This window comes from Phacochoerus africanus, chromosome 2 (assembly GCF_016906955.1).
Source record: "Phacochoerus africanus isolate WHEZ1 chromosome 2, ROS_Pafr_v1, whole genome shotgun sequence".
Classification (NCBI taxonomy): domain Eukaryota; kingdom Metazoa; phylum Chordata; class Mammalia; order Artiodactyla; family Suidae; genus Phacochoerus; species Phacochoerus africanus.
In genome coordinates this window covers 217,900,152-217,916,451 of record NC_062545.1, presented here as the reverse complement: position 1 = coordinate 217,916,451, position 16,300 = coordinate 217,900,152, and the positions used below count along the sequence as shown (strand labels likewise).

At 37.4% G+C, this 16,300-nt stretch overlaps 1 protein-coding gene across 1 annotated transcript in view; it reads left to right on the top strand.

Moving 5' to 3' along the window:
* Positions 1-16,300, top strand: part of UHRF2 (ubiquitin like with PHD and ring finger domains 2) — a 103,929-nt gene that overhangs the window by 28,907 nt on the left and 58,722 nt on the right. The window lies entirely within an intron of this gene.

Genomic DNA, 16,300 nt, shown 5'->3' with positions numbered 1-16,300 from the left:
CACTGTCAATTGGTGTGGTTGCTTCCTAGTTTTCCCTTGCGTAAATGTTGCATTCTTCCTGTTACTTGGAATTTCTTCAACTCAATTCAAGAAAAAAACTCTAGACCATTCCTGCCATTCTAATAGCATAAATCCTGCAACTCCATCTAGGTTTGCAGTTCTCAAAAACATTTTCTGCTGTGAGACGTTGCTGGGCCTTAGTTAAAAAACCTGAAGGTGTTTGTAATTTCCAAATGACTCAATCCCTTTCTCCCCCAATTGGAGCATAATTTAAATGCAGGTAATTTTTTTATCTATATTTAATTGAATTTGGGAGGGCTTCAGTACTTTTAAAATAACAAATCATTCCAACAGTCGTTGCAACTCTTCCCAGTAGCCTGTGTGGAACTGCTGTGCAGTGGATAATAATCACTGTTTAAGGAAAACTAGGAGGGTACCTATGAATTAGGGAAAGACTAGATAATTCTGATAAAGATAGCTATCATAGCAAGCATGAATAGTTGAGGAAAGGTGGTTACATGTTTTATGAGCCTAATTTCTATTAGAGCACTTCATGCCCCGATAATGCTTAATGTTTTATTCTGACTTAAGATACTGTTTTCCCTTTCACACTAGGTACCACTTGAAGCAGCTTGTACTTATTCTGATCACTTGGCCAAAGCTAGTCAGAATGCTTGGGTATAAGAATGCCCCCAAGTTCCCTGTAACTCTCACCTCAAATTTCAATGGAAAAAAAGCTTATGGAAATACTTTGAATTTCCAATTATTTCACCAGCTTAACGGCTGTCTTGATTTTGGGGAATGCCCTACCAGTTAATTAATTCGTTCTGTGCTGTTAAGAGGTTTTTGTTTTTCTTTCCCTACTTAAAACATTACATTTTTTTGTCAGAAGGTGGAATGTATGTAGAATCAAAGTTACGGTTCTTCAGTTGTTCCAGATTTAGTGTGTCCTTAATGGGATGAGTGAGGGGCTTTGGAGAAAGTCCAAATGAAGTGGTGAAGGTGTAGTTTTTTGCTCCTTGAGTTTTCCCAGGCATTCAGGATTATGAATTCTTGTTCTTTAAGTCAGATAAGCCATGTTAACATACTATCCCTATAAAGTTGTATCTGCTTACATGTTTGGGGGACTCCTTAGACTTACTTGAAATAAGCATGTTAACTAATCTGTGACATAATGTCAATTTAATTCCCTCACTGGGAAAGTTGTTTTTTTGTTTTCCACTGTACAGCATGGGGACCCAGTTACACGTACGTGTATACATAATCACTGAAAATTTTTGAATTTCTCAATTCCTTGTTCTGTTTAACAGTTGTGAAACCTACAATGTGCAGGATTGTGCTAAAATGAGTTCTTGGACCACTTGAATTAAAGCTATCTGGTACATACTTAACCTGGTACATGGGAAGATTTGCCATTCAAGAACAGATTTTCATGCTTTGTCTTTGGTTGACTTTTCAAATATGTATAGTCTTACTGTGTTAAAGTTGTGGATGGTGACAAGTGTTACGTGGAGGGAAAAATGAAGAGGGATTAAATTGGTATTGTTTCTGGGGAAATGATAGTTGTGATCCTCAAGGAATTGAGTGAAATAGCCAGCTGAATGTTAAAAGGAAACAAAATGGAGACTTAGTTCCTAGGGCTTCTATAAGTACAAAGTATCAAGTCTCAGGGAGAGAAAACAAATTTCTCTTCCAGCAATTCTAGAAGCTGGAAAACAAGGTGTCAGCTGGTCTTGGTATCTTGTCTCTAAGGGAAAATCCTCCTTTCTTCTTTTAGCTTCTTGCTTGCTTCCTAGCAATCCTTGGTGGTGTTGGCTTGTAGATGCATTACACTAGTCATGTGGGTATTTTCTCCCTGTGTGTCTGTCTGAGAATTTTCTGCAAGTTGGAATAGAATGAGCAAGAATTGTAATTATGCCTGTTTAAACTCATGTCTGCTTGATTTTTTAAAAAAAAATTATGGACAATGCTTCAGAAAGATAAATGGTTAACAACGTCTCTATGAAAATAAAATCATAAACAGTTCACTTTGAAAAGTCACCTTTTCTTTCTTACAGTAGACTGAGGCACTGTTCTGTAATACCTGACACTTGGTGAGAAGTTGAGAGTTTTTCTGAGTAGGCGATGAGGTCATCACATCAATGAGAAATTGTTGATTTTGGTGGCTATTGGTGTTCTCTATAGTCAATACCAGATGAAGCTTAAAATGTATCGAGGTCCTGAGAAGATGACGATATCAGAAGCCATAAAGTAATAGGAATGGTTTTAAGATCACTAAATTGCAATGCTATGAACCGTATTTTAATAATTTGGCTGGATAATTGAGTAAGGATGTAGATAGTTTTAAGAAAAGCATTTTAATCTTTTTATATCCTTTTTTTTTCCTAGTTGGAAAACGGATATACTTTATTTGATTATGATGTTGGACTGAATGATATAATTCAACTACTAGTTCGCCCAGACCCTGACCTTCCTAGCACATCTAAACAGACTGATGTACCGGCCAAACCCTGTTCTAATAGTCCACCTAAGGTAAAGAAAACCCCAAGGGTGGGACCTTCAAGTAAGCCATCTACATCAGCTCATGATTTTCTTATTGATCCTGGCATTGGATTATATAAGGTATGTTGTCTTCTTCAGACTTCTTGTTAATTGTGAGAATATAGATCTGTTCTCTTCAGGATGTGTACATGAGTAAATGTTGCTGCTTGAAAGTAAAAACAGTTGGACTGCTAATTTTTTAACTTTAAAAGTAATCTTTAAAAAATTATCAAAGATACATAGATAAATATATAAAATGTTTATGTACAGATCAAAGAACAAAGAAATTACCTATGTAATTTCACCAAGGTTAAGAGGTAGAATGATGCCTTTTTAAAGCTTCCTATATGCCCCTATCAGAACACATCTCCCTCTCCTTCCCTAAAAAGTAAACTACTTGTTCTAACTTTTATGATCATCTTATTTTTCTTTAGTGTTAAAACTTACGAAAGTCATATCTCTAAACAATCCTTTGTTTTGCCCATATTTAAACTTTATATAATACACTGATACTTCTTCTCAATTTTGAGATTTTACACATATAGCTGTAATTTTTAACTACTACATTATTCCATTTATTAACAGTCCACAATAGATTTATCTAATCCATGATTAATAGATAGATGGGCTGTTTTAGCTGTTTTGGATAGTACTGTTTTGAACCTATTGTATGTATCCTGGTGTACATGCTCAAGAATTTTTTTTTGGAATTTTTTGCTAGAGGTTGAAGTGCTGGTTGTTAACTCACCAGGATACTGCCAAATTGCTCTGTATTGTGTTCTCCTGTTTGTTTATCCTAATGTTCCTACTGTTCTAAGAACTGGTAGACTGTTTTGATATCTCCCTTTCCCCCATTTCCCAATTTAATTCCTCTTCAAGGATGCTTTGGGTTTTAGCTTTTAACACTTGCATGTAGAGATTTGAGAATTGTCAACTTTACAAATAATAATACAGTGAGATTTTTGATGAGAAATACATCTGTAGATATTCTTGGAGAATTGACATCTTTACAATGTCGAGTCCTTTGTTCGTGGAATGATAGATGGTGTCAGTAATTTAGATCTTTGACGTCTTCTCAATTTTCTTTTGATATCTTTATTTCTAGTAGCTTTGTTCTTAGGCTACTATAAATGGTTTCCTTTTAAAATTATAATTTGTTTGCTCTGAGAAAAACAATTGATTTATTGACCTTTGTTACCCAGCAGCTTCTTCAAATTCTATGTTAATAAATTTCATAGGAATAATTGACAGCTTTTTCCTATATTTTTCTTAATTCTTACTAATTGAGATAAACTGGGACCCAAACTTAATTTTTCAGAGCATTTTCAAAGCTAACAATTAAAGACTGGTAGAATGAATTACTAAAGAAAATGCAAATAGAGGGCGTTCCCATTGTGGCTCAGTGGGTTATGAATTCGACTGGTATCCATGAGAATGCAGGTTTGATCCCTGGCTCTGCTCAGTGGTTTAAAGGATCTGGTGACACCATGAACTGTGGTGTAGGTCATAGAAGCAGCTTGAATCTGGAGAGGCTGTGGCATAGGCCAGTAGCTGCAGCTTTCATTCACCTCCTACCCCAGGAACCTCTATATGCTGAAGGTGCAGCCCTAAAAAAAAAAAAAAAAAAAAAAGGAGTTCCCGTCGTGGCGCAGTGGTTAACGAATGCGACTAGGAACCATGAGGATGCGAGTAGGAACCATGAGGTTGCGGGTAGGAACCATGAGGTTGCGGGTTGGGTCCCTGCCCTTGCTCAGTGGGTTAACGATCCGGAGTTGCCGTGAGCTGTGGTGTAGGTTGCAGACGCGGCTCGGATCCCGAGTTGCTGTGGCTCTGGCGTAGGCTGGTGGCTGCAGCTCCGATTCGACCCCTAGCCTGGGAACCTCCATATGCCGCGGGACCGGCCCAAGAAATAGCAAAAAGACAAAAAAAAAAAAAAAAAGCAAATAGAGAAAATCTGGGATCTGTGGGAAAGTGCAATCAGATCCATAAAATGGAAAGAAGCAAAAACTGGCAAAGAGCTTTATAAAAGTTCCTGGCCTGGCTAAACTGATGGATTGCTTTAAACCCAAAGAATATATAATTATGACATCTAAATTGACCTACAATATCGGAAAGGAGTTTCAGTTTGCTTAGTAAATTAGTGTAACACTAATAACCTAAAACATAATAAAAAGCACACCAGGAGTTCCCTCTGTGGTGCAAGGGTATCCGCAGCATTTTTGCAATGCAAGGATGCAGGTTCCATCCTGGCCCTGCGCAGTAGGTTAAAGGGTCCTGTGTTGCCACAGCTGCCACATAGGCTGCAACTGTGGCTCAGATCTGATCCTTGAGCTAGGAACAACAACAAAACACCAGTGTCACTACATATTAATGTAAAGCTTAAGTTATATTTAGCTAATAAAAATATATTAAAAGAATATACTTTGACCAAGTGTGGTTTGTCAGGAAGTGGGATAGTTCAATATTAGGAAATACTTTAATATAATGTATCATACTAATAAACCAAAGAAAATATGATCTAATGTAAAGTGTTTTTCTGCATCTAAGTAAAGTTTTCAATTTATTTTTTACTTAAAAAATACGCTTGGTAAGAGGAGCAGATGGAATAAATTGAATATTTTAAACCATAACCAGCGTCATGCTTTACGGTAGGGAAAAAGCCATAAACATCCCCATTAAAGATAGGAGCCAAACAAAGAAAACAAAGTTGTAAATACTGGAGAAGGCAGTCACTACTCAGGAGTACCTGCAAAGCTAAGAAAATATATTGGAACATTAAGAGCCATTAGCACAAGTGGCTATACAAATACCAATAACTTTTCCTTGATATAATCATTTAGTAAAAGGAAAAAAGTAGCAAGAGTCTAGGGATAAACTTAAATAAGTACAAGACATAAATGAAAACAGTGCCTTATATAGTGCTCACAATTGACTGAATAATGGTAGCTCACTTGCTGTATTGTTGTCTACCTCACTAATGGATTTCATCCCTTTTTCAGTTAACCAAAACTTTTACTTGATATTTACTATTTTTTAAATAAGCTGATTATTTGAAGTTCCCATTGTGGCTCAGAGGTAACAAACCTGACTAGCATCCTAGTGTGCGTTCCATCCCTGGCCTTGCTTGGTAGGTTAAGGATCCAGTGTTGCCATGAGCTTCAGTGTAGGTTGCAGACAGCAGCTGTGATCTGGCATCACTGTGGCATAGGCAGGCAGCTGCAGCTCCTATTTGACCCCCAACCTGGGAACTGCCATATGCCGTAGGTTCAGCCCTAAAAAGAAAAAAAAGCAAATAAACAGTTTTAGGTTTACAGCATAATTGGGAAGACGCTTCAGAATTTGCATGTATTTCATACCCAGTTTGACTTGTTAACATCTTACATTAGTGTGGCACATTTGCTGCAACTAATGAACCATGTAGCTCTTACCACAGCTTTTACTTAATGTCTCTTGTGGTTGCAGAATCCTGTTTAGGATACTATGTTACATTTACATTAGTGTTAAAACAGATAGTTGGCACATCTCCATAGATTCCTCTTGGCAGTAGTGGTCTCTCAGAGTTTGTTTTTGATAATAACAGTTTCAAGGAGTATTGTTCAGGTATTTTGTAAAATGCCACATGAGGATTTGTTTTCCTCATCAGATACTAATCATTTCTAGGGAAGAAGAACACAGAGATAAGGTGCTGTTTTCATCACTTATCTAGGTCACTGTACTATCAATATTCTATTTGGTAATTAGAATTTAGGTTTTATGTCAGGAATAACTTAACACTGTTGACGTGAACATTAATTATGTGGCCGAGGTAGTGTTCCATTACATTTTTGTACTGTCAAGTTACTTTCCCCCACCCTCCCTTTACATACAGTATTCTTTCAGTTGGATTTGGGGGGTTATGGCATTTTGGGGGGAGAATTTGTTTGGCCATGCCCGCAGAATATGAAAATTCCCAGGCCAGGGATCATACCCACATTACAGCAGTAACTAGAGCCACAGCAGTGACAATGCTAGATACTTAACCCACTGAGCCATCAGGGAACTCCTACATAGTGAATTCTTTAATAGGAAGTCACTATATGCAGCCTACAATTAAGGAGTGGGGAGTGAAGTATTTTGCTTCTTTGAGGTCAGGTTATCTACAGAAATTATTGGAAGTTATTTTATGTAGGAATTGTCTATTCTCCATTTTCCAGTCATTTGTTTACATCAGTATGGTTATTTTGTTCTTGCATGTCCTTTCCACACACTCCTGTTATTTGGGGTTTGTTTTTGATTTGTTTTATTAAATAACTTTTTCTGGCACTAAAAGGTGCTCCAGGCCTGTCTTGGCTATTTCCTGCCCTAGTCCTGCATTCAACCATTTCTCCAAGGAACTTTGGTTCCTTTAACTGGAGAATGGTATTGAAAACAAAGATTTGAGCTCTAGGTATACTTCTTGCTATTAGGGTGTCCTTGTTTTTAGGGCCCTTAGCTGACAAAACAGAGAAATGCATGTATGTATAGTAACCCCTCTATATCCACGTATCTGTAAATATTTATGTAGCCGTATGTACATTATGCTTACATTCTTAAGTATTAGCTTTGTGGTTAAGGGTAACAATGTAGAAGCTGCTAATTTTGACTTGATTTATTTTGGGCAGTGTAGGCACGTTCATTTTTTGGCCTTGTCTTCAGCATGTGCAAGTTCCCCAGGCCAAGGATTGAACCAGCACCACAGCAATGACAACACCAGATCCTTAACCTGCTAAGCCATCAGGGAACTATTGAATTTCTTTTATGAGAGGATCAGCTTATGTATCTGCAGATAGGAGGTTAATTAAGGTTAAGCAGTTACAGTTAACTTAAATTCTTGCTGTTGAACACACTTTGCAATACCCTGTTCGTCCTGTCCCCCAATCTAATACAAAAGAACAGGAGAAACTATTTCTCAAGGCAGATCTTTGGTTTTTATTTTCAGTGTTAGCACTTGGGCTGTTAACTTCTTTTTCTTTGCTTTTTTTTTTTTAGGGCCATACCCATGGCATATGGAAACTCCCAGGCAAGGGGTCGAATCAGAGCTGTAGCTGCTGGCCTACGCCACAGCAACGCAGGATCCGCAGCTCGCAGCAACAATGATCTCTGACCCACTGAGCGAGGCCAGGGATTGAACTAGCATTCTCATAGATAATAGCTGAGTTCATTGCTGCTGAACCACAGCAGAATTCCCTTGGCTCTAAAGTTTCTCGAGTACTTTTTTTTTTTTTTTTAAACATTTATGTATGGGGAGTTCCTGTCGTGGCTCAGTGGTTAACAAATCCAACTAGGAACCATGAGGTTTCGGGTTCTATCCCTGGCCCCACTCAGTGGGTTAAGGATCTGGCGTTGCCATGAGCTGTGGTGTAGGTTGCAGACGCGGCTTGGATCCTGCATTGCTGTGGCTCTGGCGTAGGCCGGTGGCTACAGCTCCAATTCAACCCCTAGCCTGGGAACCTCTATATTCCGCAGGAGCAGCCCAAGAAAATGGCAAAAAGACCAAAAAAAAAAAAATTATGTTCCATATTAATATATAGCATAAATGTTAAGAACTTAAGCTTTGTTGTGAGACCTGATTTCAAATTTCAGTCCAGCTGCTTCTTGGTTATACAAACTTGGCAAGTAAATCACATTGTCTCTTTCCTCATTTAGAAGCACACTTGGAACCTGGCACTTAAACTCTAAAAAGGCGCTGTTATTTGTAAAGTTATATATTAAATCAAAGCTGCATTTAACTTGTTAGTTGAGAAGGCTAACACAAACTTGCTTTTTGGGTGAAGCTTAGTAATAGTCATAGGTATTTGAAATTTCAACTAGTGACTTCATATAGAAGGGCTTATTTCTTGGTAATTCATTTGTTGAATGTTTGGATATTTGGTATATTGTACTAGAGATGGGATATATTTGTACTAGAGTTAGGAGGAGGGTAAAGAGATGATATTGCCCCCAACTTTTAAGGAATTATATTAGATATTAACTTCTTTTGAGCTAACCTGAAAATGCTTTGAAGCTGTTGTTTTTATTGGGAGTTCGCTTTGGATTTGTTCTCCTTAGAGCAATCTCTGAATAGTTAAGTATATCAAAGTTTAATTAAATTGTTTCTGAATCACTTAAAAATTGAGAGTTTTTTTTTCATCTTAAATTCTTGCCTATAAATACTTTTGTAAAAACTTTACTTCTATAAAAATAGAGCTTTCTATAATTAGGATTACTTTATGGATGAGCAAACAAGTTTTGGGGCTTTCTCTTTTTGCCTAAAAATGTTTTTGGACCTTTTTTATGATCGGCAGGTACAAAAAGTGGATTTTCAAATTAACTTTATTCAAAACAGACATACGTAAATATTTAACTTTAAGATATTAATCTGAAGTTGTCATCTAATACTAGTCTTGTTTTGCCCTATTTGATATCTGAACCAAGTATTGCTCAAAGTTATGTTTTTCTATGTTACAAGAAGGTAGATGCCACTATCACATTAGGAGAGCTTGTGGAAGATTGTACAAAGGTTCTGTCTATCCATTCCCATTGCACAACACACATTGAATCACAGTAACTCTAGGAAGTAATTTATTTTCTTAAACCAAGTGGACTCCTGATAACCTAAGTTTTAATTCTGGTTTTGGGATCTATAAGTTTTTCTTTTGTCTTTTGTGTTTTCAGGGCCGCACCCATGGCACATGGAGGTTCCCAGGCTATGAGTCTAATCAGAGCTACAGCTGTGGCCCTATACCAGAGCCACAGCAAAGCCAGATCTGAGCCGCATCTGCGGCCCACACGACAGCTCATGGCGACGCCAGATCCTTAACCCACTGAGCAAGGCCAGGGATCGAACCCGTAATCTCATGGTTCCTAGTTGGATTCGTTAACCACTGAGCCACGACGGGAACTCCTGGGATGTATAAGTTTTATGTGACTTACCTAAGATCTTACTGTTGAAATGACTCATCCTGGCTTACATAAGTGTTTAGAATAATGATAGTAAGCTCTTAGGGTTAGCTAAGTGTGTGGCAAATGTTAAACCTTTTTTATTTCTGTGCTTATTGTAGTGAATAAAGGAGAGATGAAAATTATCAATAATTGCTAATAAAAAGTAATAGATTTAGTATTCTCTTGTCAACAGTGCAGTGCTTCTCTATTTAACCTTGGTAATTATGAAATGTAATAGATAATACAAATAAGAGTAGAACTTAATGAAATTTTAAGAAGTCACATCTGTAAAGAGCACTCAAACTAAGAAATAGAATAGTGATACCCCAGGAACTGTTACTGTGCACCCTCTTGATTAAAACTCCATCCTCAGTAGTTGTAACCACTATCCAAACTTCCATGTTTTATTAACTTTTTCCTACTGTTCACCTTTAACAACCTTTTAATACCTTTAATCTACTTAAACATGCCTACTTTTCCTCTTTGTGAACTTTATGTTAATGGAAGCGTATTGCATTTTGATTTCTTCATTTATTTTTTGACCACATGCACAGCATGTGGAAGTTCCCAGGCCAGGGATTGAAACTGAACCACAGCATTGACCTGAGCTGCTGCAATGACAACAGGTCCTTAACCTGCTGCACTACAAGGGAACTCTCTTGCATTTTAGTTTTTAACTCTGAAGAAACATTGTATAGTGAAATAATAATGTGCAGAGTTAGAGAAACTTGTACTTTCCACATTGGAGTTCACTTTAATGAAGTGTATAGTATTGGCATCGCTCTAGGGGTTTGAACATAAGTATGACATACATCCATCATTATAATGTCATACATTGTGGCCCAGTGGGTTAAGAACCTGACATAGTCTTCATTAGAACTCGGGTTTGATCCCTGTCCTCTCTCAGAGGGTTAAAGACCTGGTACCACAAGCTGCAGTGTAGATCACAGATGCAGCTCAGACCGGCATGCCTTGGTTGTGGCATAGGCCTGCAGCTGCACTTCCCCTGCCCTGGGAACTTGCTGGTGAGGCCATTTAAAAATAGAACAACTGAAAAAAATCATGTCATACAAAGTATTTTCACTGCTCTAAAAAACTTCCATAAAGAGAAACCCTATCAACTTCAAGCTTTCACTTAAAGCTGTGTATCTCCTGAGAGCAAGTATATTTTACTCTGGACCTCATTGGAAAACAGAGTGACTTTGTATTAAAACTTTTATGAAGGGGTAATAGGTATAATGTTAAACTGTTTATGTATTTACTGAGCATGGTATGGTAATAAGACCATACTCTGAGTAAACAATGAACATACATTAATACTTAGTAGAAGGAGAACTTTATTTTATCCTACTATACGCTTGCTAGGTAGGAACATTGCAGAGATTTGTTGCATAATCTAACTGCAAAGTAGGTTACTTGGTAAAAGAAGCTGAGGCTGTTTAAGGTTAAGTAATTTGTTCAAGGTTACATCTATTAAGTGATTATCAAGAACTTAAACTGAAGAGCTTGTGTGTTTTCCACATTATATACAAAGTGCTTGGAAGTATATTCAGCTATATAGTAACTCCTCAAATATTTGCTCTTGGTACTGTTTTATTTTTTAATGATTCTTCCTTGCCTCCTATACTTGACAGTTTTTTTTTGGAGGGGGGTTGGGTTTTTTATTTTTTATTGTTTTTTAAGCAATTACTTGGATATGGAAGACTTGTGTAAGTATGGCTACAGGCATATCTTTATTTTATTCTTTATGATTATTTTTTCCATTAGAGTTGATTTACAGTGAGCTGTCAATTTCTACTGTACAGCAAAGGGACCCAGTTATATATATATATATATATTTTTTTTCCTCTTGATTATCCTCCACTATGTTCCATCTCAAGTGACTAGATATAGTTCCCTGTGCTGTACAACAGGATCTCATTGCTTATCCACTCCAAATGCAGTAGTTGGAGTCTACTAAGCCCAAACTCCCAGTCCATCCTGCTCCCTCCCCCTCAGCGATCACAAGCCTGTTCTCCAAGTCCATGATTTTCTTTTCTGTGGAAAGGTTCAATGGTGCTATATATTAGATTCTAGATATAAGTATTATCCTGTGTTATTTGTCATTCTCTTTCTGACCTAATAGAGTAAGTCACTTAGTAAGAGTCTCCAGTTCCATCCATGTTGCTGCAAATGGCATTATTTTGTTCATTTTTATGGCCGAATAGTATTCCATTGTGTATATATACCACATCTTCTTAACCCATTCATCTGTCGATGGACATTTAGACTATTTGCATGTCTTGGCTGTTGTGAATAGTGCTGCAGTGAACATATGGGTGCATGTGTCTTTTTCAAAGAAAGTTTTGTCCAGATATATGCCTAGGACTGAGATTGCTGGGTCATATGGTAGTTCTACATTCAGTTTTCTGAGGTACCCCGAACTGTTACCATAGTGGTTGTACCAGTTTAGATTCCCACCAAGAGTGTAGGAGGGTACCCTTTTCTCTACACCGTGTCCAGCAATTGTTATTTGTAGACTTACTAATGATGACCATTCTGACAAGTGTGATGTGGTACCTCATAGTAGTGTTGATTTGCTTTTCTCTAATAATTAGTGATGGTAAGCATTTTTTTCACGTGCTTGTAGGCCATTGGCTACAGGAATATCTTGGAGATAGTACAAGTTTTGTTCCAGACTACCACAAAACAAATATTGCAGTAAAGCTAGTCACACGAAGTTTTTGGTTTTCTAGTCTATGAAAAAATTACGTGTACACTATACTGTAGTCTATTAAGTATACAATAGGATAATGCCTAGTAAATTTATCTACCATAATTTTAAAATACTTTATTACTAAAAAAAAAAGCTAACCATCATCTGAGCCTGCAGGATGTTAGGATCTTTTTGCTGGTGGAGGGTCTTGCTCCCATGTTGATGTCTATTGGCTGATCAGAGTGGTGGGTGGTGGTGGTGGTTGTGGTGGCGGCAATTTCTTAAGATAATGAAGTTTGCCACACTGATTGACTCTTTCACAAGTGAGTTCTCTGTAGCATGCAAGGCTATTAGATAGCATTTTACTCAGAGTAGAACTTTTTTTTTGTCTTTTTGCCTTTTCTAGGGCCATACTAGTCAGATTTGTTTCTGCTGAGCCACCATGGGAACTCCTCAGGTTTTTTTGTTTGTTTTTTGCCATTTCTTGGACTGCTCCCGTGGCAATATGGAGGTTCCCAAACTAGGGGTCTAATTGGAGCTGTAGCCACCAGCTAACGCAGAGCCAAAGCAATGTGGGATCTGAGCCGCGTCTGCAATCTACACCACAGCTCACTTTGGCAACGCCGGATCCTTAACCCATTGAGCAAGGCCAGGGATCGAACCTGCAACCTCAGGGTTCCTAGTCAGATTCGCTAACCACTGGGCCACAACGGGAACTCCCACAGTAGAACTTGTTTGGAAATTGGAAGTCAGTCCTCTCAAACCTTGCTTCTGCTTTATTATCTAAGTTTATATAGTATTGTAAATCCTATGTGATTGCAACAGTCTTCCCCAGAAGAGTAGATTACATCTCAAGAAACTACTTTCTTGGAGTTCACTAGTGGCTCAGTGGTTAAGCGTCTATCTAGCGCTGTCAGTCCCTGGCCTAGGAATTTCTGTATGCTGCAGGCACAGCCAAAAAAAGAAACTTTTTGTTCATCCATAGAAAGCAACTCCTAGCTTGGAGTTTTAGCATGAGATTGTAGCAATTCAGTATCTACTTCTTATTTTAGTTCTCTTGTTCCTTGTATCACATCTTCAGTTACTACCTCCACTGAAATCCTGAACCCCTCCAAGTCACCTATGAGGGTTGGAATCAACTCCTAAATCTTATTAATGTTGATACTTTGACCTTCTCATGAATCACAAATGTTCTTAAGGAATGCAGACTGATCAGTCCTTTCCAGAAAGCTTTCATTTAACTTTGCTGAGTTCCATCAGGCAAATCACAGTGATAGCAATTGCCTTAAAAAGTGTGTAGTAATACATAGTAGCAAGAAGATAATCTTCAAAGTCAAGATGTCTTTAAGTGTTAGCTTTAAATTTTATTAACTGGTCAGAACTTTTGTTTCCTTATCTTAGAAATTCCTTACCTTGTAAAATAGGAGTTAATTAGGGTTGTTACAGTTAAACAAGCCTACTAAGGAGCCTTGCGTAATACCTAGCAAATGGGTATTCAAACTTAGAGTATACACCTACCCCCCCACCCTAAGTAACAGCACCTGTCAAAATTCTCCTGGGTACCTTAAGTGGTCTCTTGTATTCTCAGGAAGAACTTGCTTTATTCATTAATGATCATGTATTAGTAATTTTTTTTTTTTTTTTTTTGTCTTTTGGCCTTTTAGGGCCGCACCCGAGCCATATGGAGGGTCCCCAGGCCTAGGGGTCTAATCAGAGCTGTAGCTGTTGGCCTATGCCAGAGACACAGCAATGTGGGATCTGAGCCACGTCTTCGACCTACATCACAGCTCATGGCAACGCCAGATCCTCAACCCACTGAGCAATGCCAGGGATGGAACCCACAACTTCATGGTTCCCCAGTTGGATTCATTAACCACTGAGCCGCAACGGGAACTCCTGTTTTTCTCTTTTTAAGGGCTCAACAAAAAAGTTGAAGGGATATCTCTTGGTTATTGCTCCTGAAAGGGCCTTAACTTGTAGACTAATTCCCTCAGCTTTTTTAGGACAGGATTTTTTTTTTTTTTTAAACAAGCTTCCTTTATGGTAGTTTTCTTTGCTCTTTAACACATTTACTAGGGAGTTACTAACTGTTGGAACTTGAGCCCATTTCGTATAGTGGTTGCACTAGGTTCTTGGCTTCGTACATGTGCATAAATCCCTCATCTTTGAGTTTTATTTCCTATTTAGTACTGTACCGTTTTCCAGTTGGACTGACTGTAAGTTATTTCAGGATTCTGAAGAAATTAATGGGACAAATTAGTATTATGGTCAGAGTATATTTAAAGTCCTAGCTTCTAAGGAGTTCCATAGTGGCTCCATCGGTCAATGAACCCGACTAGCATCCATGAGGATGCAGGTTCAGTCCCTGGCCTCACTCAGTGGGTTAAAGATTTGGCATTGTCATGAGCTGTGGTGTAGGTCGCAGACATGGCTCAAATCCCTCATTGCTGTGGCTCTGGCATAGGCTGGCCACTACAGCTCCGATTAGACCCCTAGTTTGGGAATCTCCATATGCCTCGGGTATGGCCCTAAAGAGAGAAAAAAAGACAAAAAATAAAAAATAAAAAAAAAGACAAAATAAGAAAACAACAATTAAGTCCTAGCTTTTTGTTATTGAATGACTTGTCACAATGACTATTGGGTTCACAAGAATTATATTTTAGAAGTCTGATCTAGATATGTGTAAGGAAAATAAATATTTCATTGATGGATATTTGGGACACAGTTAATTTTTCTATTAGTAAATAACAATTTGACAGTGTTATCCACAGAGAATAGTTTTGATCTAATCTTTGATAATATTTTAAAACATCAGTATCTGCAGATACTAAATATGATAACCCTCAAAATAAGCTCAGTTATGTTAAGGTTTTTGAAGTAGATGAAATTGTGTCTCATTGACTCATTTTAAACTTTTTTAGGTAAATGAATTGGTGGATGCCAGAGATGTTGCCCTTGGTGCTTGGTTTGAAGCACGTATACATAGTGTTACTAGAGCTTCTGATGGACATTCACGTGGCAAAACTCCACTGAAGAATGGCAATTCTTGTAAAAGGACTAATGGAAGTGTAAATCGTAATTCCAAAGAGAACACAAATAAATTGGACAATGTACCCTCTACATCTAATTCAGATTCTGTTGCTGCTGCTGAAGACGTTATTTATCGTATCGAGTATGATGAGTAAGTGCTTGTGCTATTGAGGACTTCATTCTTGTTTTTATTTATAGAAGCAAAATCTTCCATTTCAAGATTGTTTCCAAATAAGTCTTTCTGAAGAGATCATTTAGGGGTCATATTCAGTTTGTTACCATTTGTTTTTGTTTCTGTTTAGTGGTTGTAAAATAAGGGCTCCCGAGCACTGAATATCTGGCTCCTAAGTGGCTTGTTGGTTTTCGTATCTAACACCTGGCTTAATTTAATGAGTTTTTTCTTTGTCTCATTTTCTTCTATTAAATTAGGATGTATTTTAATAATGTAGAAAATACATGTGTAATAGCCTTTAAAAAGAGGTTAAAATATTTTCTAAAGAGATTACAGAGAATTCACATAAAACTTAATACATTTAAAGGATAGAAATCATTGTCTGGAGTATATTCACAGGATTGTGCATTAACAAAAACTAATCTTAGAACATTTTTATTTTCTACCCAAAAACCATATACCCAGTAGTCACTTTCCAGTCCCCAGTCTCAAAAAAATGTCTTTAAATGTTCATGTGAAAATGGTATTAAGAATTTGATTTTGAGGGCCTAGATTCTAACACCAAATTATCATTTTCAGAATCCTAGTGTAAAAGTTATTTTGGGGACAGATTTAATATTTATTCAGCACTAAATGAACTTTATGTCATCACTCAAGTGATACCTTAATATGTATGGAAAATAAGCTACCAAATCCTTATGAAGTGTGAGTTGAAGATGCTAAAATAGTAGAGATTTTTGTAATCAAAAATGGTGCAAAAGACTTGGGTATCAATTCCAATTTTCAGGATACCTGGAAAGGGGTCAAACATAGATCACTTTCATCTTTACTTTGTTGATACTTCCTGTGGTTGAGGCTAACATGACAACAATGGCTTATTTCAAATGTGCCATCGTTCTGGTGGTTTTTTGTTTGTTTTTTGT